The sequence below is a fragment of the Labeo rohita genome, chromosome 15 (genome assembly GCF_022985175.1).
Source record: "Labeo rohita strain BAU-BD-2019 chromosome 15, IGBB_LRoh.1.0, whole genome shotgun sequence".
NCBI classification, from domain to species: domain Eukaryota; kingdom Metazoa; phylum Chordata; class Actinopteri; order Cypriniformes; family Cyprinidae; genus Labeo; species Labeo rohita.
This window is the reverse complement of record NC_066883.1, coordinates 13,080,573-13,104,311: the sequence shown is the minus strand read 5'-3', so window position 1 is coordinate 13,104,311 and position 23,739 is coordinate 13,080,573. Positions and strand designations below refer to the sequence as shown.

General features: G+C 39.5%; 1 protein-coding gene across 6 annotated transcripts in view; it reads left to right on the top strand.

Annotated features, from left to right (window-relative positions):
- cadm2b (cell adhesion molecule 2b) overlaps positions 1-23,739 on the top strand; it is a 361,384-nt gene that overhangs the window by 271,474 nt on the left and 66,171 nt on the right. The gene's annotated exons all lie outside the window — the stretch shown is intronic.

The following is a 23,739-nucleotide window of genomic DNA, read 5'->3' as shown; positions in this document are numbered from 1 at the left end:
GTTAACGTTAAAAAACTCATCATATTTCTATAGTAGTGGCACATCTGGCCACCCTAAATGGTAAATTACCTGGATTTGCCAGAAATTTGCCAGAAGAAACCCCAGTAATCGCTGCTTGCAGCTATGTTTTTTAATTGTATTTCCATACAATTGCTATTCATATTGATATATGGATATTCCCACTCACATTTAACAAGGACAAAGCAACCATAATAGTTCAACTTTAAGAGTTCAGTGATTCATTTTGGTGAAAATGCACACTTTCCCTTAAAAGGGGTCATCGGATGCCCATTTTCCACAAGTTGATATGATTCTTTAGGGTCTTAATGAAAAGTCTATAATATACTTTGGTTAAAAATTCTCAATGGTAGTGTAAAACAACACCCTTTTTGTCAAAATGAGCTCTGCAAAAATCATCTCATTTTGAGGGATTGTTCCATGCAAATGAGCTCTGCTCGCCCCGCCCTTCTCTTCTCTCTGTGGAGTGACAAGCCTGTTTACTTTAGCCACACTTAGCCGCTAAACTTGCGAATTAGCACATTATTAGGAAAGGCGATCGCAAAGATTCATAAAAAACCCTTATAATCACTTCTGCTGTAGGTGAAGCTGGATCACAAAGGATTCGCGCGAACATAGATGGATATATGTAGATCGGGAGCTGCATTCCCTTCACAAACAAATGTAATCCCCTGCTTCTTCAGCTCAGAGTAAATGACGACCACTACGTTCATTATTACATCCAGCAACACAACACCTCAATCGCTCAGTCAAGATATTCTTGTCTAACTTACATCCCTGCTCCGCATTTAAACAATGGAGCTCGGACTGTTACAGCTGATTTTGGCGGGTCAGAGGTAAGACATTCCTGTCAATCAACTATCGTGTGAGTGGCCTCTGTCGGTGTGACGCCATCTTTGAAAAAGGGGATATTATTTTAATTTTTTTTTTTTACTTTTAATTAAAAACCACTGCATGGCTTTTTATCATTATAGGGTAGATGTGTACATGTACTGCCAACACACATTAATGTTCAAACAACATGAAAAAGTGAACTTTCCATCCGATGACCACTTTAAATGCACAGCTGTTTGATTTTTAGTAAACAAGTTATCTGTATCACACAGGGATAATCAAAATGCATCAGGCTTTGGTGGCTTGTACCATGGAAAATTGTGCACATTGTGTCTATCTTCAAACACATTTCATAACATCCTTGTCTATCTTTATTTATTATTATAACACAGCAACACAAGTGACGCAATGTATGTCAGAGCAGAGAAAACATGATTGCTTTATCATTTCGAACATGTGGATCCTGTTTCTAAACCTGTAAAGAATAACAGGGATTGATTCACTCTACAGTAATCATAGGCAACAGTAATCCAGTCTCCGCTCTTATGATAATTACCGATGGATTTTCTAATATCTGCTCAAATTGAATTTCAAAAGGCTATCATAATGAGAAAGACAGCAAACAGAAGGACACCATGAGATTAAATGTGAAGAGGGTTTTTTCTTCATAATTGTGTTCCAGTATCCATCGCTTTGAAGTGCCTTCATGCGAGTTCATACCAGGAATCCATCATGTTTATGTAACACACACATGAATATCCCATGGCATGCAATGTACTTAGACATAAATAGATGTTGTAGAATGTGGTGGTCCTCAGAATGTAGCATATGGAGTGCCACCATCACAAAATGTTGGCGATAAATAACTATGCCACATCACATGGACATCTATCTCCTATATCTACCAGCTTTTAAACTTAAGATAAGTGTCATTCTGCATTGTTCAGACCTCTTCCTGAGTTGTTAATGAACATGAGGCTGCTTTGTAGGAAGCAAAAGACACAGTGAGGTTTTAATGAGCCCCTAATGCATCTGTCTTCCTCTAGAAAAGCTGGAGACTCAAAAGCGGAGCGTCCCCAGAGAAACCGCCAGCTCAGCGTTCACTCTACATGTGCTTTCCAATTTAACTAAGAATCTGCCGTTGTACGTGAAAGGGTGGCCTGAAAAATTACACCAGCTCTTCCTCTCCAGGGATATGACTAGACCCTTCGATCCCATTGTAGACCGCCACAACAAAAGAGCCTCCAGTCCTAATTAAATATATTCATCTTCAGCCCACACTATAAGACTTACTCCCCAAACATCGTAGCAAATAGGCCATGGTTACTTTCATGGTCAGCCAATTAATTAAAGTATGTGATGTTGCTGTATGTTCAGTGATTAAAAATTAGGTTGTCAACTTGGTCGTCCATGTCCCTGTAGTTTCTATGTTCTCTTTCTCGTCCTCAGCGGATGTTCGGACTTCGAATGTCAAAGTATTTCAGTACTAAACTGATACAAAAAAATATACAGAAATGATACCCAAAACTGCAACGTATGAAACGCAAATTTTTATGCTCATATTTACGCTTTATAAAGCCTAAAAATCACAATTTAAAAAGTAAATAACATTTTGGGTACTTTACTTTTAATTTTCTGTCATAAAAGCATGCCAACCTTCATCATTATTTCTCAACGTATCCCAATTTGTTTCTTAGTTATTAAATATTTCATGCTTATTACATCTGAATGGATGAAGCTGACCAAAACAACACACATTCACTAATTTCTTTAGTGTTGTCTGGAGAAAGAAAGTCAGCAACATCATTAAAATGAGGCTCTGTTGTGTTAATGAGCGACAGGCATCTAATCAAGGATAAAAATGCATATGAAGCCAATTAAAAATTATAATAAGAAGAAGAATGAACAAAAGATACTTTTTGGGGGGATTTTCCCCCACCTTGTTACACTTCTAGTGTTCCTATAGTTAAAGATGCCTGGCATACAAAATGAAAAAAAAAAATTCTTGTTACGCTGTATTATTACCATATATTAGATTCAAACTAAACTTGTTCTCTTCCAATTAGCACAGGTCAGTGGCTTTTTAGACCCCTTTAACAACTTTTTTCTCCAAAAAAAAAAAAGGTCCTATAGTGACAAATGTAGTACTATATGGAAGCCCATTTCTGCTGTTGAATACATTTTTTTTTTTTAAAAATGTTATTGTTATTGTTAATGTTATCTCACAATTCTGACATTCTTTCTCAGAATTTTGAGATATAAACTAGCAATTCTGAGAAATGAAGTCAGAATTGTGAGATGTAAACTTGAAATTGCAAGAAAAAAGTCAGAATTGTGAGATAAAAATTCACAATTACCTTTTTTATTTTTTATTAATTGGCGGAAACGGGCTTCTATAATGTAGTGACTACTTTTTGATTACTTTTAGATTCTTTTGACCTATCTCGTTTATCACATTGATTTAAATAGGATAATCTATAATCTAAAAATACAAAGAGTAAGAAAATATATTCCATTTGTTGTTATTAACAACATGAAGTTTCAAGACATCAGGGTTTCCCATGGTGTTTGTGAAGAAACTGCATGAGAGTATGAGAAAAACGAATAATTATTTAAATCATAAAAATATTAAAATACATCATTTTAAAATCAATAAAAATAAATCAATAAAAAATAAATATTTGATTTGTTTACCTGCATGTCATGTGACCATAACCAACGTCAGAGAACCAATGAACATGCAAATGTGATACATTTATTTTAAAATCTCTTGTAATTAAAATAAAAATCAATGTGTTCATCAGTAGTTGATGCAATGTTGAAACACTTCTTAAACCTGAAATATTTTTTTATAAATCGGTGGTCAAATGCTGTGTCGCCACCTTGAATAATGACTGATTTTGTCTTGATGTCCACAAAAAATTTAAGACTTTCTGAATGTATATAAGTTAAAAGATGGAAAAATTAAAAGATGAAAATGCTATTGTGTAAATAATATGTAATGTAATGTGGGTCATTCTATAATTAGGAGTACATTTAGAATTTGACAATGTGAAGAAAAAGTTTTCCTTTTTCCCAAAAACTTAAACATGACCTTACAAAGCTGCTTTGAAACAATCCATATTGTGTAAAGTGCTATATAAATAAAGATAAAATGATAAAATACCATCAGTGTTTGCTACTGTCCACCATGTTACCTTTACTGGGTAACACAGTTGACAGGTAACTTAGCTGACATTTTTTAGTGTTTTGGATCTATACTCAACATTGAAGCCTAGCACCGCTAAGCATATGGCATGTTTACAAATATATTTTTGTAAACAAAACATAGGTTTTTGTAAAATTGTCCTGTTAAACTTTGCAGCAATAATACTTGTGTAACACTGTTGACAGTCAGTTAATCCAGTCTTAACACAGGTTTGCTAGTTTAACCAATATTAGGGGAAAGAGAGAGAACATGACTGCTAGTGTTTCATCCATGTGCTTCTAGAAGAAATATCTACTAAATATCCAATATCTATACTGTGCAAATTATGCAAGACAAACCATTCCTTTTTGAAGGGTGATTTTTCTAGTAGGTAACTTAGTTGACAATGGTTTTTCAGACACAAATAAAACAAGTTTTATCACAATAAACACTTGATGCGCACACCGAAATGTCTTGATAACCTAATTCTAACTGAAGGCGAAACTATGAAATTAATTTATATTTGAGATAATTTTCATGCTTAAATGCAGAGTAGAATGAGCAACTTTATAAAATCGGACATCTGAATACCAGGGTTGTATGTGATATGATCATTTTTGAACAAAAGATATTTCAACATACAGTAGTGTGATTGGGAAAAATATAAGCATCAGGGTTTTATATTAATGAAAATATATTAAAAATATACTTCACGCACATGAGATGTACCCATAATTATAGAATGACCCATGTAAAAATATTTTTTGGAATCTGATTACATAATCCAGATTACATCGAATTAGTTACTACCCAGCTCTGGTGGCAGATAGGTGCAGCGCTTTTAGTTAAAATAGATATTTTGTTGCTTCCAACATGAGTGATTATGTTACATGTAAACATAGCTTATGAGTATTTGATTTTGTCTGACAATGTATGGAGTATAAATCTGGATTTTAGTGCAGATTAACATCTTGGAAAGAAGAGCTGGTTGTCTAGTCTAAACAGGCTCTCTCACTATTTCATATTCATCTCATGGTCTAATGGAGAATTTGGCTGTATTATAAATACAGTATGTGAGCACGGAGAGCAGGAGAGATGCAATCAAATTTTAAAGGGCTGTCAATAGTGTCATGCAACGACTTTTTGAGCAGGCTTTAGCTACTTTCCATTGAAAGTTGTTGGCAACAGTGGCACAGATTTTGTATTTCTTTTTGAACCTGACTGATTGTAGACCTCATTGATCTGAGCTCATGCACCTCATTTTGAGAGAACATTGACAAAATTATCCACAAATAATGCATTTTTTACTCAAAAACTGAGGTGCATAAGTTCAAATCAATGAGACCTATAATCAGTTCCCCTTCGGGAACTCGAGCTGCGTCCGAAAACGCTAGGGGAACGCCTCCAGCGTGACCACGCTCTGAAACACATGTGCAAACAGTCCAATGGAGAAGCGAGACGTCACAGGCGGGGTGACGTAGAGACCAGAGAGCTTAAAGCACGTGCGGTGCATGCAGCCGGCAGCTTCTGTCTTTCAGCAGGCGCTCTGTGTGTGTGTGTCGTTCTGTTTTTTTGTGCTAGTTCGCACAGCCTTTATTTGAGAGTGTCACTATGTCCTACAAAGCATTCTTACGAATATAAGCAGTGGCATTAAGACTGTGTGTTCCTCTCTGCCTGCGCTATTTCGGGTGGCGATACACACAATCTATTTGATGTCTGTCTGGGAGCGAAGCATGGGAGTCAGTTCTCGAGGGAGCTGACTGCCCGCGTTTGCGTTCCCCGCGCTCAGCTCCCGCTGCTGCCGAGGCAGGGCGGCGGCCGTGATCGTGGGGATCGCATATAGATCTACGGACGGGTTAGAGACGGGTCCGCCCTATCTCTGCCTTTCTCCCTAGATCTAGCGCTCTCTCTCTGGGTCGGAAGCCCGCGCTGCGGTTCTTCCCCCTTTGAGTGAGAGCTCGTGGCGAAGCAGGCTGTGTCAGCTCCCGAGGCTGACTGCCCTCACTCTCGCTGCTCACGCTTCGTTCCCGGAGGACTCTCTTCGAGGAGGGAGCCCTCGTGAACTTCCCCGCGGCTCGGGTCCCGCTTTGCCGAGGCAGAGCGGCGACTGCGGCCGTGGGGATCACACATAGATCTACGGACGGGTTAGAGACGGGTCCGCCATCTCTCTGCCTTTCTACTTAGATCTAGCGCTCTCTCTCGGGGCTCGGAAGCCCGCGCTGCGGTTCTTCCCCCTCTGAGTGAGAGCTCACGCTGCTGCGGCTATCTTTCTCCGAGGAGATTGATGCTGTCCGCATATGAGCTGACTGCATATTAGATCGCTCGTTTCTACCTGCCCTCGCTTCTAAAAAATAAATAAATTCAGGAACGGGGATTCAAGCGATTTATGTGTGGTTTGTTCTGGAACTGAGCATGTACAGTCTGCCCTTGAGGGGGCGGGCTGTATTCATTCATAAATGTGTTCATTCAAAAAAACAAAAACAAAAAACAAACGACGTGCATTTTGAATGTTTAGCTCTTCTCCCATTGTCATTTAATTCTGAGGAATTAAATTTATTGCACTCTCACCCTGTACTTTCGCTGAGTGTGTGGATGCTGCTGTGGCTTAGATAAAAAAAAAAAAAAAAAAAGTGGCTCCCAGGGCATCTGCATACTGATCCTTATTGACATTTTTGTCGGTATGGGCGGTTCGGCATCGAGATGTCGTCCTCACCCATATGAAAGAACTGGGGTTGTGACTAAACGCAGAGAAAAGTGTGCTTTCTCCATTACAGAGAACCACTTATCTAGGCGTGGTGTGGGATCGACCACGATGCAGGCATGTCTATTTCCTGCTCGGATCGAGTCATCCTCGCGGCAGTCAAGAGAGTGAAAGTAGGCACTCACTGTGAAGCAGTTTCATAACTGCTGGGTCTGATGGCAGCTGTGTTCAACGTGATACCTTTTGGCCTGCTGTACATGAGACCCCTGCAGTGGTGTCTCAAGACCAAGGGGACCATGCTTTGCATGATCAAGGTCACGCGGCGATGCCGACGTGCCTTGGACATGTGGAGGAGACCTTGGTTTTTGTCTCAGGGCCCAGTGCTGGGAGCTCCTTGTCGCCGCGTAATGCTAGCGACGGACGCGTCCCTCACGGGTTGGGGAGTGGTCATGAGTGGCCACCCCGCCCACGGTCTGTGGAGCGGTCACCATCCAGCTTGGCACTTCAGCTGCCTGGAGATGCTGGCCGTGTTTCAGGTACTGAAACACTTTCACCCGGACCTATGAGGCAGTACGTATAAGAATCCTGACTCCTATGGTCCAGGACCTCTGAGGGCAGGCCCTTCTGGGGAAGGGCGTCGTCCACCGCATTCTTCGGTGCCCGTCTCTCCTCAGTGCCCTCGGGAGATCAGCCTGCCAACCCTGCCGGTGCTCCAGGGCGCAGCGGTCTCCAGCGAGCCCGTACCTCAGTCTTCCGCCCGGAAACGTAGCGGAGCTAGGGAGCTCGCCACCCCTGCGGGGGTCTCTACAGCAGCTAGTTCGGCCGTCTCCTGCCAGTCATCCGTTACAGGACACCGAACTAGCAGCTCAAACAACACCAGAGGCCAGTATTGAGAGACTGGCTCCCTTAGCAGATTATTTGGCAGCGTGGAAACTACTGCCAAATGTGTCTGCATGGGTCCTGCGCACTGTAGAGCGCTCGGCCGCTGCCTTTCAACGGGGTCTTTCCCACTGTGGTGAGCCCCGAGCAGGGTCTGGTAATGGAACAGGAAGTAGAAACTCTGTTGAGGAAGGAGGCCATCGAGGTGGTCCCTCCTCAAGACGGGGAGTCCGGGTTCTACAGCCGGTACTTCATTGTTCCGAAGAAGGATGTGACTACTGAATCATTCAGTTATGAGGTTGAAGTTCAAAATGCTGACTATCAATCAAGTGGTGTCACAAATCAGGTCAGAGGACTGGTTTGTGACGATAGATCTAAAAGACGCTTACTTCCATGTCTCCATCCTTCCTCAACACAGGAAGTTCCTGAGGTTTGCTTTCAGGGGCGAAGCATACCAATATCGGGTTCTTCCATTCGACCTAGCACTCTCCCCCCGCACTTTCACGAAGTGTGTGGATGCTGCTCTGGCTCCGCTGCGATTCTGGGGCATCCGCACACTCAATTACATCGACGATTGGTTGATTCTGGCTCAATCGGAGCACATGGCGGTTCAACATCGTGATGTTGTTCTCGCTCATTTGAAAGAGCTGGGGTTGAGACTGAACGCCAAGAAGAGTGTGCTGTCTCCATTACAGAGAACCACTTATCTAGGCAAGGTGTGGGATTCAACCACGATGCAGGCATGTTTGTCACCTGCTCGGATCGAGTCAATCCTCACTGCAGTCACGAGAGTGACAGTAGGCCGGTCACTCACTGTAAAGCAGTTCCAGCGACTGCTGGGTCTGATGGCAGCTGCGTCCAACGTGATACCTTTTGGCCTGCTGTACATGAGACCCCTACAGTGGTGGCTCAGGACCAAGGGGTTCTCCCCGAGGGGAAACCCATTCCGCATGATCAAGGTCACGCGGCAATGCCTACGTGCCTTAGACATGTGGAAGAAGCCTTGGTTCCTGTCTCAGGGCCCGGTGTTAGGTGCTCCTTGTCGCCGCATAACGCTAACGACGGATGCGTCTCTCACCGGTTGGGGTGCAGTCATGAGTGGCCACCCCGCCCGCGGTCTGTGGAGCAGTCACCATCTCACTTGGCACATCAACTGCCTGGAGATGCTGGCCGTGTTTCGAGCGTTGAAACACTTTCTCCCGGACCTAATAGGCCACCATGTGTTGGTTCGCACTGACAACACAGCGGCGGTCTATTACTTCAACCACCAGGGAGGTCTGCGTTCGCGCCCCTTATACAGCTGGCGCACCAGATCCTTGTGTGGTCCCAGGACAAACTCCTCTCGCTGAGAGCGGTTCATGTTCCTGGGCATCTCAGTATGGGAGCAGACATCCTGTCGAGGCAGGGCTGAGGCCCGGGGAACGGATGCTTCACCCCAAGGTGGTGAAGCAGATTTGGAGAGTTTTTGGCCAGGCTCAGGTGGACCTCTTCGCGACTCAGGAGAATGCGCAATGTCCCCACTGGTTCTCTCTGACTCATTCAGCTCCACTGGGGATGGATGCCATGGTACAGACGTGGCCGAGGCTTCGTCTGTATGCCTTTCCCCTGATCGCTCTGCTCCCGGGAGTTCTGGAGAGGGTGTGCCAGGATGGGGACCGTCTTCTTTTAGTAGCCCAGTACTGGCCGGCCCGAGCATGGTTCTCGGACCTGATTCCCTCCTCGACGGCTCTCCCTGGGAGATTCCTGTCAGGAGGGATCTCCTCTCGCAAGCGGGAGGCACCATCTTTCACCCTCGCCCGGAGTTGTGGAAGTTATGTCACCTCGTAGCCTCCGGTCTCTCAACCAAGGTTGTTGAGACCATCCTCCAATCCAGAGCTCCCTCCATGAGGAAACTGTAGACCCTGAAGTGGAAACTTTTCACTTCATGGTGTGGAGACCACCAGCAAGACCCAGTTAACTGCCCAGTTGGTATAGTGCTGGAGTTTCTGCAGGATCGGTTCTCTGCAGGGTTAGCCCACTCCACCCTGAAGGTATACATGGCGGCTATTGCGGCCTATCACACCCTTCTGGGTGGCCCCTCAGTGGGTTGGAACCCCCTGGTTACAGGTTTCCTCCACGGTGCGCTGAGGCTAAGGCCTCTGACCAGGTGTAGCTTTGCTGTGTGGTGATTTGGTTGCTATTCCATAACTTTGAGTCCTCTGTTCCTCCCCCTCTATTTGGGGGTCAAGGCTCACTCCTCTCGAAGTATGGCCTTCTCGTCAGGAGTTCCCTCTCTGACATTTCAACGCTGCGGGTTTCCCTAGCGTTTTCGGACACAGCGTCTCGTTCCCTCGGGGAACCATGGTTACATACATAACCTGGGACGTTCTAATAAGAAATACAAAACCTGTGCTAATTCAAAGTAAACAAAAAGATTGAAGCTACGACGGTGATAATACAGCATAATGAAAGATTTGCATGCAGTTTTTCAGCACAGCACAGGTTAAAATTGTTCTTTTGTTGGTTCTATAGGATGTGCATTAAAAAAAAAACTTGAAAACTTGATTTTTACACCTTTTAGTGTATCATCCCTATGTGCTCCATATGCTGCGTACTCTTTTTGCTCTCCTGCTTGCAGAATTCAAATAGGTTTTGAGAATCTTAACATTTCATCAAAAATGGTATTGTGACAACCATGTTTTGGACATGAAATGTAGACCTATGATTCTCATATTCTCAAAAATCCCATTTCTGGTTCACCTAACATCATTTTTAAGTGTACAATATGGCCAGGTATATAAAAAAAAACCGAGAAAGTTTCTGTCGAAAACATGTGCGTGGACTTGTATTGCAATATTTATGAGGTAGAAAGTGTAGCAATTGCAAGACGAGGTTTTATGTAATTTCATCACGTCGCAAGTTCTCAACCAATAATTTGGGATGTTTTTGGTGCATTTAGACCATTTGATCATGTTTTGCGTGTGTGTGTGTGTGTGTGTGCAAGCGCACGTGTATTAATACCAGAATGAAGCCTTGCATGAAAGCTAATTCATCCTCACTCTCATTACCTCAGCATGGGGGCTCTTTCACAAGTAATGAATTTTAATTTTCCCGTGCCCAGCAAAGGTTGACAGACATACCAATCACATAGCATTCAAAATGATATTACCTCTCGCATTAGTTCTCATTTAATCTTCTGCCAGCTTAAAGCCACAGACTCACTGTGAAAAGAGAATTGATCAGATAAGCATGCTTTTCATTCCAAAGGCACTAATCATAAGTGCACACGGGGGGAAAGAAATAAATAAAAATAACAGCTGTTCAGCCAACTTGTTTTTTAGTGGTTGTCTTGTGATCTGGGAAAAAAAAATATATATATATGTCTTAGAAATACCTTGATGGATCTGTCTTAGACTCCTGCTGTAAGCCTATATATTGTACAGTCTGGAGACAATACCAGCTTCTGTTTCCTTAAATATTTTAGGGCAATTCTAATCTTTAACAGTTCCAAGCAGGAGGGTCTTTTTAAACTTTCAACTGTTTGTGCTTGACATGGATAGTCCTCATCGTAAAACACAAACAGAATTAATTTCATTCTAAATTCTTGTAAAGAATTTTTACAAACAATTCTGAGATTATCTCCTTTAAACTTTCGATACAAATGTAAACTCATCAAATTCTTCCAAAAACGAATGATATGAACTGTGCAGTTCATAGGTTTTATAACTCTTTTTGTAATATGTTAAAAAATATATATATTTATACGAATTATTTAAATGTATGTAATTTACAGTACTGTACTGTAGGTCTCATTTGTATCTGTTGTTTTATGTCTCCTAAGAGACAGAGATGAAAGATTTTGGGAAGTATTTCAAGACATGCTTTAAAAGTTGGTTTGGCAAAGTCTAGTCTGAAACGTCTGAGAAGTTTATAAAGTTTTACAAAGCCTTGAAGTTTCAAGGTTATGAAACATTAAGCATTTATACAGCATCTTTGAGATTCAAGAGACGAGTCAGCTGTATTTGCGGCCGTTTTCGAAGCAGAGACAGACCGTAAATTATGAAAATGTCTGCTAAAAGTTAATTTCATGAACGTGTAGGTGAGCACAAGTTATTTTGAGTTTGACCGGTTAAAATAAAAGATGTATAATAAATGAGAACAAGCTAAAGGAGTGTGCATAGTTTAGTTGGACATGGGGTTGAAAGCTCCCTGGTTTTTCAACAGGACACTTAGGGCCCTATGAAATCCGTTTTATTTTTTTCCCCCAAATTCCGTTTTATTTTTTTCCACATTTCCTCAACTGGAACGGTCAAATGCTAATGACTCTCAGAGCAGTTCTGAAGATGTTTTTCATGTATTTATGTCCTCGTTTATTGCGAAGGAAGACGCTGAAATCACAGCAAACGTCACAGACGTTTAAGTATGTGTGTAGTTAACAAAACCAAATCATATTTAAAGTCTTTTTGTGGCTTAATATTTACAGATACTAGTCCATATCGTGATTTGATTTAATTTGATGACATACTTTTGATTGATTCTTCCAAACGTTGACAAATTCCATGACATTCCGCATTAAACAGTAAATTCGTTTTTTTTTTTCATGATTCTGTGATTACGTCTGTGTTTTCCGCATTGCGGAAATCATAGGGCCCTAGACACTGGGAAACTTTCAAGTTGAGGATAGTGCCAAGAGGATTTAATATCCTTGAAATTAGGTACACTGCACTCCAAAAGTTTGGAAACGGCCTAGAAAAGTGGGGTTTTGGACAATATTGGCATGAATCCTTTTTAATTTGTGATAATTTTGCACTGATAAGGGACAATGCAAACTACGAAAACATATTTTATTACATAAACAGTTTATACATTTTCGATTCATCAAAATATCCACCATTAGCAGCTATTATAATCTGGGCCTAAATTCATTATATTCTAAACTTAATTGGCAATCAATTGTTGAAGCTATTAAGGTGTGCTGACCCAAAAATCTTTTAAAAACCTGAGCCAAGTTTAAACCAGAAAGCAGGCATCGCAGCTGGCAAAGGGGCATGTATGGCTTTGACGTATATATTGCCATTATTATGTAATCAAAATGGAAATTATTATTGCTGGTCTTCAAGTTACTTTAATGTATCTGCACCAAAAAATAATAAGGATTTATGCTGATATTGTCCAAAACCACACTTTGCCAGGGGTGTTTCCAAACTTTTGGAGGGCAGTGTATATTAAAATGCTTTGTTGAATTGTGTCTTGAACTCTTCTGCCTTGAGGGCAGAAACATTGCGAAACACTAGTTAAAAATAAGAAATTTGGTCTTGGGTTGATGATTTTCAAAGATAAAAAACGTTACCTTTAAAACTGGCTAATTTATTCATCCTCACAAGTTTGTTTTTGCATCGCAACAGATTTGGAGAAATTTAGCCTTACGTCGCTTGTTCACCATTGAATCCTCTTTAGTCAGAATGAGAATCCAGCTGATAGAAACATCACAATAAGTAATCCACAAGTAATCCACACGACTCCAGTCAATTAACATCTTGTGAAGTCAAAATCAATTTGTTTGCAAGAAACAAATCCATCATTAAAGCATTTTAACTTTAAACTGTTGCTTCTGGAGAAAATATGATTCCATTATCCATAATAACACTTTGTTTTTAGCTGCACTATTCCTTTAAAGGAGAAATTCACTTCCAGAACAGTAGTTTACAGATAATGTACTCACGCCCTTGTCATCAAAGATGCTCATGTCTTTCTTTCTTCAGTCGTAAAGAAATTATGTTTTCTGAGGAAAAAAATCAGGAATGTTCTCCATATAATGGACTTAATGAACTTCCAAAATGCAGTTTAAATGCAGCTTCAAAGGGCTCTAAATGATCCCAGCCAAGGAAGAAAGGTCTTATCCAGCGAATCAATCAGTTATTTTCTAAAAACAAAAAAATTACAATTGATATGCTTTTTAACCTTGAATGCTCGTCTTGTCTAGCTCCGTGTGAACTCTGTGTATTCCGGTTTAATACAGTTAGGGTATGCTGAAAAACTGCCATCTCATTTTCTCCTCCAACTTCAAAATCATCCTAAATCGTTGTTTTACCTTTTTTGTAAAGGGTGTTTGACCCTCCTTTGTCCTTTGTAAACACTGGGTTGGTACTTCTGCAGCGATGTAGGACGATCTTGAACTTAGAGAAGAAAATGAGATGGGAGTTTTTTGACATACCCTATAACTGTGTTAAACCGGAATACACAGAGTTCACGCAGAGCTAGAGGTTAAAAAGTATATAAATTGTATTTTTTTTTAAGAAAATAACCAATCATTTTGCTAGATAAGACCCTTCTTCCTTGGCTGGGATCATTTAGAGCTCATTGAAGCTGCATTTAAACTACATTTTGGACGTTCAAACTCACAGGCACCATTGAAGTCCATTATATGGAGAAATGTTTAATTTGTATAGTTTACTTTGTCAATCCAACTTAATAAAACATGACTGAGACGTCTCCTGAAAATGCTTCCTCTGAGCGATACAGTTTTCCTCTGGGTTACTGAGAATCACAAAGCAGCTGCCGCAGAGAGATTCGCCCTGAGCTGTCGTTGAATCCTGTTGTGCAACAATTCTACAAATGCTACTGCTGGCTTTAACGCCGAAGACGAAGGCAGACACATTAGTCCAGATGGGGGGGGGTGGTGTTATCGCTGTGTAATGAATTGAGATGGTTGTTCCTCTGGCTGCTATGTGGTTATTTGTTAGCGTTTTTGATGGTGCCCAAAGCATACAATGTATTCTACAGTGGCTTGCTTGGCTGCTTTCTGGTCATTCATCAGCGAGTGATTTCCATTATGTGGTGCAGTCAGCTGAAACAGAAAAAAGCTTTTTGGGATGTGTGGTTCATCCATTCATTCATTCATTCAGTGCTGCTTCCTGCTAAACCTAAGCACAAGTGTTTATGAGATATGTCAGCACTTTAATTCCCTTCTGATAAATTTGAGTCTTTAAGTTGATTTAATAAGAGCAGTGTTGGGGAAGCTACTTTGAAACTGTAGCTATGTGTAGCTGTATAAGCAGTCTGGCTAGCCTGTCACTCCATTAATATTATATGCTAGTACCTTTTCAAGTCTACTTTGAACACTACAAGTGCCTATTCAATGCAATTACACACACTTCTTTTTTTCACAAGGGACTAAAAAAAACATGTCAAAAAACTGTTTTTATGTAGAGACTACAGTGAATCAGTGAATTGTTGTTAGAACCCAGTCATTTACACCATCCAAACGTTTTGAAATTGTATTTAATAGCATTGCTACTTGCTGAAAATTGTTCAATTTGTGCAAATCATACCATATCTATTATAAACAAGATTAGGCCCTGACTTAGTTGATAAATGACTGTTTTGTACTGTAGTTGCTTAACAGTTTTTATATAATGGTGCATTTTTTCTCATTTTAGGTCAGCTTAATGCATTTACAGGCCACAATCACACAAAAGGCCCTTTAGGCAGTATTTAACTGATGCTGAAGCTTTGCCCTGTTGTAATAAAGGGCCAAATGGAGCAAATAGCTGATCTGGGATCTGTTTTAAGTGGTTTGGACTAAAATGTGAAACGTAAGCTGCGTCTGCTCTCACAGGGACAAGCGTTTAACAGCCCATACACAAACGTCTTTCTTTATTTTCTTGGCATAAGAGCAGCAATAAAAACAGTTCAAGGAGATCTGAGATTGGAGCCATCAAGGTAATAGTGAAAAATACAGCTAGCATTTAGATATTTCTCTAAACACAGAGACTGTCGTCTTGTCTTTTTTGTATGATTAATGTAGTTATTTATTGATTGATTTGATGGCATTTAATTAAAATGGAAGGAAGATAATGCATGATTTCTGTGCTTCACATTTACATTCACACATGTGGCAAGCATTTTTATCCAAATGCCACATACACTGCATTCAAGACGGACGTTTCTTTTTATCATTTAGCATTGCTCTAGTGCCATGCTTTTTGAGCTAAATGAGTATTTTCAATTGTGCTAGTCTGATCTAATTTTCAGTTGAAGAACTGTGTTGAATAGGACTGAAACAGCATTATATAGTTCATCATGAAGGGATAGTTCACCCAAAAATAAAAATTCAGTCATCACTTACTCATCCTTTTGTTGTTCTAATGTCATATGCCCTTCTTGCTTTTTCAGACCACAAAAGTAAATTGAAAAAAAGGACTCTATTAGTGCTGCAGTTCACTCCACAATAAAACATACAAGTCTAATTTTAATTAAGGTAAATTATTTTTCCAGTTTTACGGCATTAAATATATTTAACGCAGGGGTGGAGCTAGGGTTGGCCACCTCACTCACAACTGCTGCTTCTGTCTCTTTTTTTCTTGACAAGAAGTGCTTCACTTCAGCGCTATAAGTGCTAGTCAAATGAGAGCAGCAAAGGTACAGGTAAAGGTCTATGTTGTTTCTACACTGACCAAAATTACAAATGCAACACTTTTTTTTTTTGCCCACATTTTTCATGAGCTGAACTCAAAGATCTAAGACTTTTTCTATGTACACAAAAGGCCTATTTCTCTCAAATATTGTTCACAAATCTGTCTATTCTATGTTCAGCGGCATCTCGACCTGACTGCAGTTCGCCGTCGTAACCGACTTGAGTGGGCAAATGCTCACATTCAATGGCGTTTGGCACTTTGGAGAAGTGTTCTCTTCACGGATGAATCCCGGTTTTCACTGTACAGGGCAGATGGCAGACAGCATGTATGGCGTCGTGTGGGTGAGCGGTTTGCTGATGTCAACATTGTGGATTGAGTGGCCAATGGTGGCGGTGGGGTTATGGTATGGGCAGGCGTATGTTATGGACAACGAACACAGGTGCATTTTATTGATGGCATTTTGAATGCACAGAGATCCTGAGGCCCATTGTTGTGCCAATTATCCACGACCATCACCTCATGTTGCAGCATGATAATGCACGGCCCCATGTTGCAAGGATCTGTACACAATTCCTGGAAGCTGAAAACATCCCAGTTCTTGCATGGCCAGCATACTCACCGGACGTGTCACCTATTAAGCATGTTTGGGATGCTCTGGATCGGCTTATATGACAGGGTGTTCCAGTTCCTGCCAATATCCAGCAACTTCACACAGCCATTGAAGAGGAGTGGACCAACATTCCACAGGCCACAATCAACAACCTGGTCAACTCTATGCGAAGGAAGTGCTCACTAACACAGATTTAGACAGATTAATGAACAATATTTGAGAGAAATAGGCTTTTTGTGTACATAGAAAAAGTCTTAGACCTTCAAGTTCAGCTCATGAAAAATGGGGGCAAAAACAGAAGTGTTGTGTTTATAATTTTGGTCTGTGTAGTTTGAATCATATGTTGATCGCACTGGCATAAAAAAGAAAACACAGGATTACAACCATCTTCGGTCTCCGCCGTTTTGTTGACAGAGTTAAGTTTTCTTCACTGACTCCGGACCACAACTCAGATTGTCTTTACAGTCAAAATGATGTCAAAATTGACAGATGAACATGATAACTTGCTGTTGTAAAGAGCACAAAAGATATATTTACCTTAGTCTCGCGTAGGCAGACCTTCAGATCGCAGAAGGTCAGGGAACCTTGGCCACTTTGAATGGCCAAGTCCCGCCCAAAAAGCCATATGACTGACAGGTAAAGCAACCAATCATGTTTCGTTTCGTTTTGTGCCACATCATTTTTAGGGACGTGGAAATCTCCCCACCACAACAGACGAGTGTGTAAAACTCAGATTTATGGACCTTTATAACTACTTTTAAAGTTCTTTCTCAACTATTACACAGCTGGATAAAACTAGTTTCTGTGTGGAATGTAGTTCAATTAGCTAACTGTATTACATCAGCAGCCTGTCTTAAAAGATAACACTTTTTGTGTAAATCATGAACTATGGGATTTAGGAAAAGGCTGTTGTGAAATGTAATTACAAAAGATTTAGACTGGGATAAAGAACATGATGTTATATTGGGTTAAAGTGCTTATTTAAACTTTCTTCCCTGTCCATAAAATCTCTGCTGCTCAAAGCATTGAAATGATTGATGGATTTCGCAAATGTGAAAAAGAAATTTAAGCATTAAAGGTGAAGTGTTGCTTATGCTCCTAGAATCTTACTTAAGTTTTGGTTACATCAGCGAAATTAATGTGAAATTTCACAGGCAAGAAAAGTCCATTGTCAAAAGCAACACATGATGCATGGCTTACTCAGAAGCCGTTTTCAAACCAAGCAGCTTTCTGTTAGTTTAAGTGTGGAGAATCCGCATTACCAATGTGAGCCAGTTGCGGAATCTGTATGGGGAAATCTTTTACCACATTAAATCTTTTATCACATGAAATTCCAGATCGTATAGATTCCCATTGAAATGACTGATGAATTTCAGTGAAAAGTTGTTGAACAACGGTAAACGTAACTACACATTAAATGGAGTTAAGAGGGATCATACAAAATGCATGCTATCTTTTATGTAGTACTGACCTGAATAAGATATTTCATATAAAAGACATTTACATATAGTCGACAAGAGAAAATAATAGTTGAATTTATAAAAATGATCCTGTTCAAAAGTTTACATACATTCTTAATACAGTGTTGTTGTCTGAATGATCCACAGCTGTTTTTTTTTTCCTTGTGATAGTTGTTCATGAGTCCCTTGTTTGTCCTGAACAGTTAAACTGCCTGCTGTTCTTCTGAAAAATCCGTCATGTCCCACAAATTATTTGGTATTTCAGCATTTTTGTGTACTTGAACTCTTTCCAACAATGACTGTATGATTCTCAGATCCATCTTTTCACACTGAGGACAACTGAGGGACTCACATGTAACTATTACAGAAGGTTCAAACGCTCACTGATGCTCCAGAAGGAAAAATTATGCATTAAGAGCCTTTTGGAATTTGAAGATCAGGGTAAATTTAACTTTTTTTTTGCCTAACTTTTTTTTTTTTTTTTTCATAATACTTAATTTACTGCCCTTCAGAAGCTATGGAAGATGTTTCACAGAAGACAAAATAAGTTAAATTTACCCTGATCTTCAAATTCCAAAAGTTTTCACTCCCTGGCTCTTAATACATCGTTTTCCCTTCTAGAGCATCAGTGAGCATTTGAGTCCCTCAGTTGTGCTCAGTGTGAAAAGATGGATCTCAAAACCATACAGTCATTGATGGAAAGGGTTCAAATACACAAAAATGCTGAAAAAACAAAGAATTTGTGGGACCTTTTCTGGGATTTTTCTGAAGAAAGGGACTCATGAACAACTATCACAAAACAAAACAAAACAAAACAAAGAAAAAAACAGTTATGGATCATTCAGGTAACGACACAGGATTAGGAATCAAGTGTTTTTTTTATAAATTCAACTATTATTATGATCTCCTGTGGACTATATGTAAACATCTTCTATATGAAATAAATTATTCAGGTCAGTACTAAATTTAAAAAAATAACACACATTTTGTATGATCCCTCTTATTTTGTTAAAAGAATTAACATTTTGCAGATTCTGCAAGGTGTGCATAAACTTTTGACCTTGACTGTATTTGTGTATTAAGTTTGGATATAAAAAACTATTTTAACATTGAAAAAATTGCACACTTCTTTAAAGTACTCTTGTTCTGGTAATAAAAGTAAAACACCGTAACACCCGGTGTCTGTTCTGACCTTCCTCTTGATTTGTTTCTTCTTCCTCTTAGTCTAATCACTTGATTTGTCAGCCAGCATCACTGTTTAACATTCACACTCCATGTCAGTTTCAAGCACACCTCACACCTCATGTGCTCATGTTGTTCTGGAATAATGAAGGAGGCAGTCGACGCCGCGGTCGGTACAATACGTCCATAGCATGTGGGCCTTGAATGAGACAGATCCCAATGTCACCTTCAGGAGAACGCAGCAGTGCCTGGCGCTTTTGGGAAGCCCACACAGTGATCCCCTACTGCCACGAGACGGAGTATTAGCTCGTGAATAATTTCATGCATGCTAACACGCTGATTTACGAGCTACTTTACAGTTCCTGCCACTTAGCTGTAAACAGAACGGGATATTCTGTCTAAAAATATTGAGATTTATTTAATATTTAGCATTATTTTATTTTATACAACATTTTATTTGTTTAATATGTTTACTATATTATATAAATATAAGTATTTTAGACTTTTGAATATTCAGCTTTGCATCACATTTTGCAATGTTAATTTGTTTAAAAAATATATAAATTAATACTTCGAACAAGGATGCATTAAACTGATCAAAAGTGACAGGTAGGACAAACGATGCAACAAAAAATATTTCAAATAAAAACATTCTATTCAAGAAATAACATAACCATTTCCACAATAATATTAAGTACCCCAATGGTTTTCAAAATTGATAATAATTCTAAATGTTTCTTGAGCAGCAAATCAGCATATTAGAATGATTTCTGAAGGATCATGTGACCTTGAAGACTGGAGTATCATAAATTTAGCTTTGACCACAGGAATAAATTACATTTTAAAATATATTCAAATGGAAAACTTCTTTTACATTGTAATAATATTTCACAATATTACTGGTTTTACTATATTTTTATACAATAAATGTGAAAAGTTACACTGTTCATTTGTAATATTGCCGTACAACACCACCTGCGACACTGGTATGAAAGAGTTTTTTCCCCCTCAAGTTAAATAGCTTAAAAACAAAAGGAGACCGAGTTGAGATGCAGCCGGAATGCAATTAGGCGACTTTTCAGCAAGACAAGAAAAACAAATGCGGAATAAGTCCGAGCAGAATCCACTGAGGCTGGGTGATTAAGCCTGGCTTGGATGTCCCCTATGCCCCTTACACACACACTTACACACACACACAGATACTTTCCAACCCCCTTTCCCAGATGAGACACGAGACAGTCGCTAACTCGGATCGAAGGCCCACCATAGTCTGGATTATGTGTCAATTTGCCACCCAGCTGCAGTGGCAGTGTCTCCCTTGCCGAACATGACTAGCTCTAATTAGGCCATGCTACCAATTACTGCTGATCCCAAGTCAGAATGAACGGAAAGAGAGAGAGAGGCAAAGAACTACACCATTGTTTCGCTTTCTATACCCAAACGCTGTGCTAAATGTGTGCAATAATCCATCATTTTGAGTTTAACAGGTTTAACACGCTCTTATTAGATGTAGTATTCAGTAGGACCAATAACGATAGCTGGACCAATTTAGCTCTTCCTGAATCTTAACTATGCAATAAAGTATGAAAGGTCGTATAGTCACAGCAAAAGAACATTGTTAGACCACTGTAGGCAGAGTTATCATTTATTACGCTTTATTATGTGCTACCTAAGGAAAATAATAAGACTTTGTAGCAAATAATGAAAATCTGTCATCTTTCATGTTGTTTCAAAACCATATTTTGTTATTTTTTCTTAACACTAAACACTAAATCTTTACTTACCTTATTTCCATACAATATTTTGTTAGAGCTGTTACTATGATGTTTTTAGTATACTAACATAACTGCACTTTTCAGTAGAAAAATTATGAAATGACGAAAACGTACCTGTGGGAACTTTTTCGCGAGACAAGAAATACAAATAAGTACATATCACTGCAGTTTTCAACAGAAATTAACACTAGAGGCGGTAAAACAGCAAGCACTTGTTGTTTCATACACAGTTATGAGTACACCTCAATATGTTTCCTTTTATAATGCTACCTATCAAATTATACTACAAACACATTTTTAATACTGTAAGGGTGAGTTTAGAGTTGGGGTAGGTGTACTGGGTAGCAAATTGTCAGAACATCATGCATAACAAACTTGCTCTGTAGTTCAGAGTTGGGTCATCAGATGCCCATTTTCCACAAGTTGATATGATTCTTTAGGGTCTTAATGAAAAGTCTATAATATACTTTGATTAACAATTCTCAATGGTTGTGTAAAACAACACCCTTTTTACCTTGTCAAAATGAGCTCTGCAAAAATCATCCTGTTCTGGTCGAGGTTGCTTTAAATGTTAATGAGCTCTGCTTGCCCCGCCCCTCTCTACTCTCTGTGGAGTGAGGAGCCTGTTTACTTTAGGCACATTTAGGTGCATTTAGCTGCTAAACTTGCTAACTAGCATGTTATTAGGAAAGGTGATTGGAAAGATTCATAATAAACCCCTTATACTCACTTCTGCTGTAAGTGAAGCTGGATCATGAATGATTCGCGCGAGCATAGATGGATATATGTAGATCAGGAGGCGCATTCCCTTCACAAACAAATGTAATCCACTGCATCTTCAGCGGCTCAGATGTTTGGAGTAAATGACGACCACTATATTCATTATTACTTCTAGTAACACAACACCTCAATTGCTCAATCGGAAATATTCTTGTCTAACTTACATCCCTGCTCCGGCATCTAAACAATGGAGGTTGGACTGTTACAGCTGATTTAGGGCGGGTCTGAGGTAAGACGCTCATGTCAATCAACTATTGTGGGAGCGGCTTCTGTGGGTGTGATGCCACACCAACAGGCATCTGAGAACGGCTCGATTTGACAAAGGGAATATTATTTTTACAGATTAATTTGAAACCACTTCACGGATTTTTATCATTATAGGGTAGATGTGTACATACACTGCCAACACACATTAATGTTCAAACAACATGTAAAAGTGAACTTTGCATCCGATGACCCCTTTAAGTACAAATCCTGTGCAAAACACGACACATTCACATTTTCTACCTATTAGATTGTGTTTTATAAACCTCTACACTTACCCCAACCCTAAACCTATCCCTTATAATAATGCAGAAACAGTAATTATTGTACAGAACATCTGTATGCCATCTAGCCTTTACCATAAAACATACCATCTGTATGTTCATCAGAAAAACAAACAAACACTTGTAGTGCCACTCAATGGATATTTCTGTTGGAAACTGCAGTGATATGTACTTATTGGTACGCATTTTGCGTCTCGTGAAAAAAATTTCCCACAGGCACCTTTTTTACCATGAGGACAGGTTGTGATTAGCAGTGTAGCATAACCAAATGCTACAGCACTATTTTTAAAGAGATACTGTAGTTCACACAAAATATGTAAATTTTGTCATTAATTACTTACCCTCATGTCGTTCCAAACCTGTAAAACACAGATTGAGATATTGTGATAAAATCTGAGAGCTTTCTTACCCTGCATAGACAGCAATGCAACTAACATGCTCAAGACCCAGAAAGGTAGTTCAAGACATTGATAAATTAGTCCAAGTGTCGTATGTTTCACCCTCAATTTTATGAAGCTACAAGAATATTTTTTGTGCGATGGAGAAGATGACTTGCAATTTTTTGCCCAGCCTTAAACGTGGTAGCTACATTGCTGTCTATGCGGGTTCAGAAAACTCTTGGATTTCATTAACTATATCTTAATTCGTGTTCTTACGGGTTTGGAACACCATGGGGGTGAGTAATTCATGACAGAATTTTAATTTTTGGGCGAACTGTCCCTTAAATACCACAGTTAAGGTATAAATAATCAAATATGCTCATCTAAATGACTCTGTTTCTCTCGTTACAATGGGAGGAATGATTTATTCTAATGATTCAGTTCATTCGGACTGTCCTGTCTCTCATGTGTTATTGGTAAATCAAATTCATGCCAGTCAATTGGTTCATTTGATCAACAAGATTTCATGACAAAATGTAATGAGAAAAATGTATCTTATGTTTTGGTAAAATTGTGGCAAGTTCATATAAATTCATACAATCTGTTCATACAAAAGACATGATTTTTAGATCAAACACATGATTTTCAAACTCAAAACTGCCTTGAGTGTGTGTTGATTTGAACAGTTAATTTAAATAAACATAAAAAAAGATTCACAGATTCAGATCCCCTCATTTTCACCTCGCTTATTTTAATTAGAGTGTTTTTGCTGTTGATGTTTAGTGAAAATGTACCTGTTAGGTTTGATACTTTAATTGAGGTTCTTTCAAAATCTCCTTATTGTTTTGTGCCAGCAAAACATAACTCCCATATCACTGAATAACTGCAAAGTTGTTTTTCTACATTATTGCCAAGTAACCTAAAGGGATAATTCACCCCAAAATGAATATCCTGTCATTAATTACCCACCCTCATGTTGTTCCAAACCC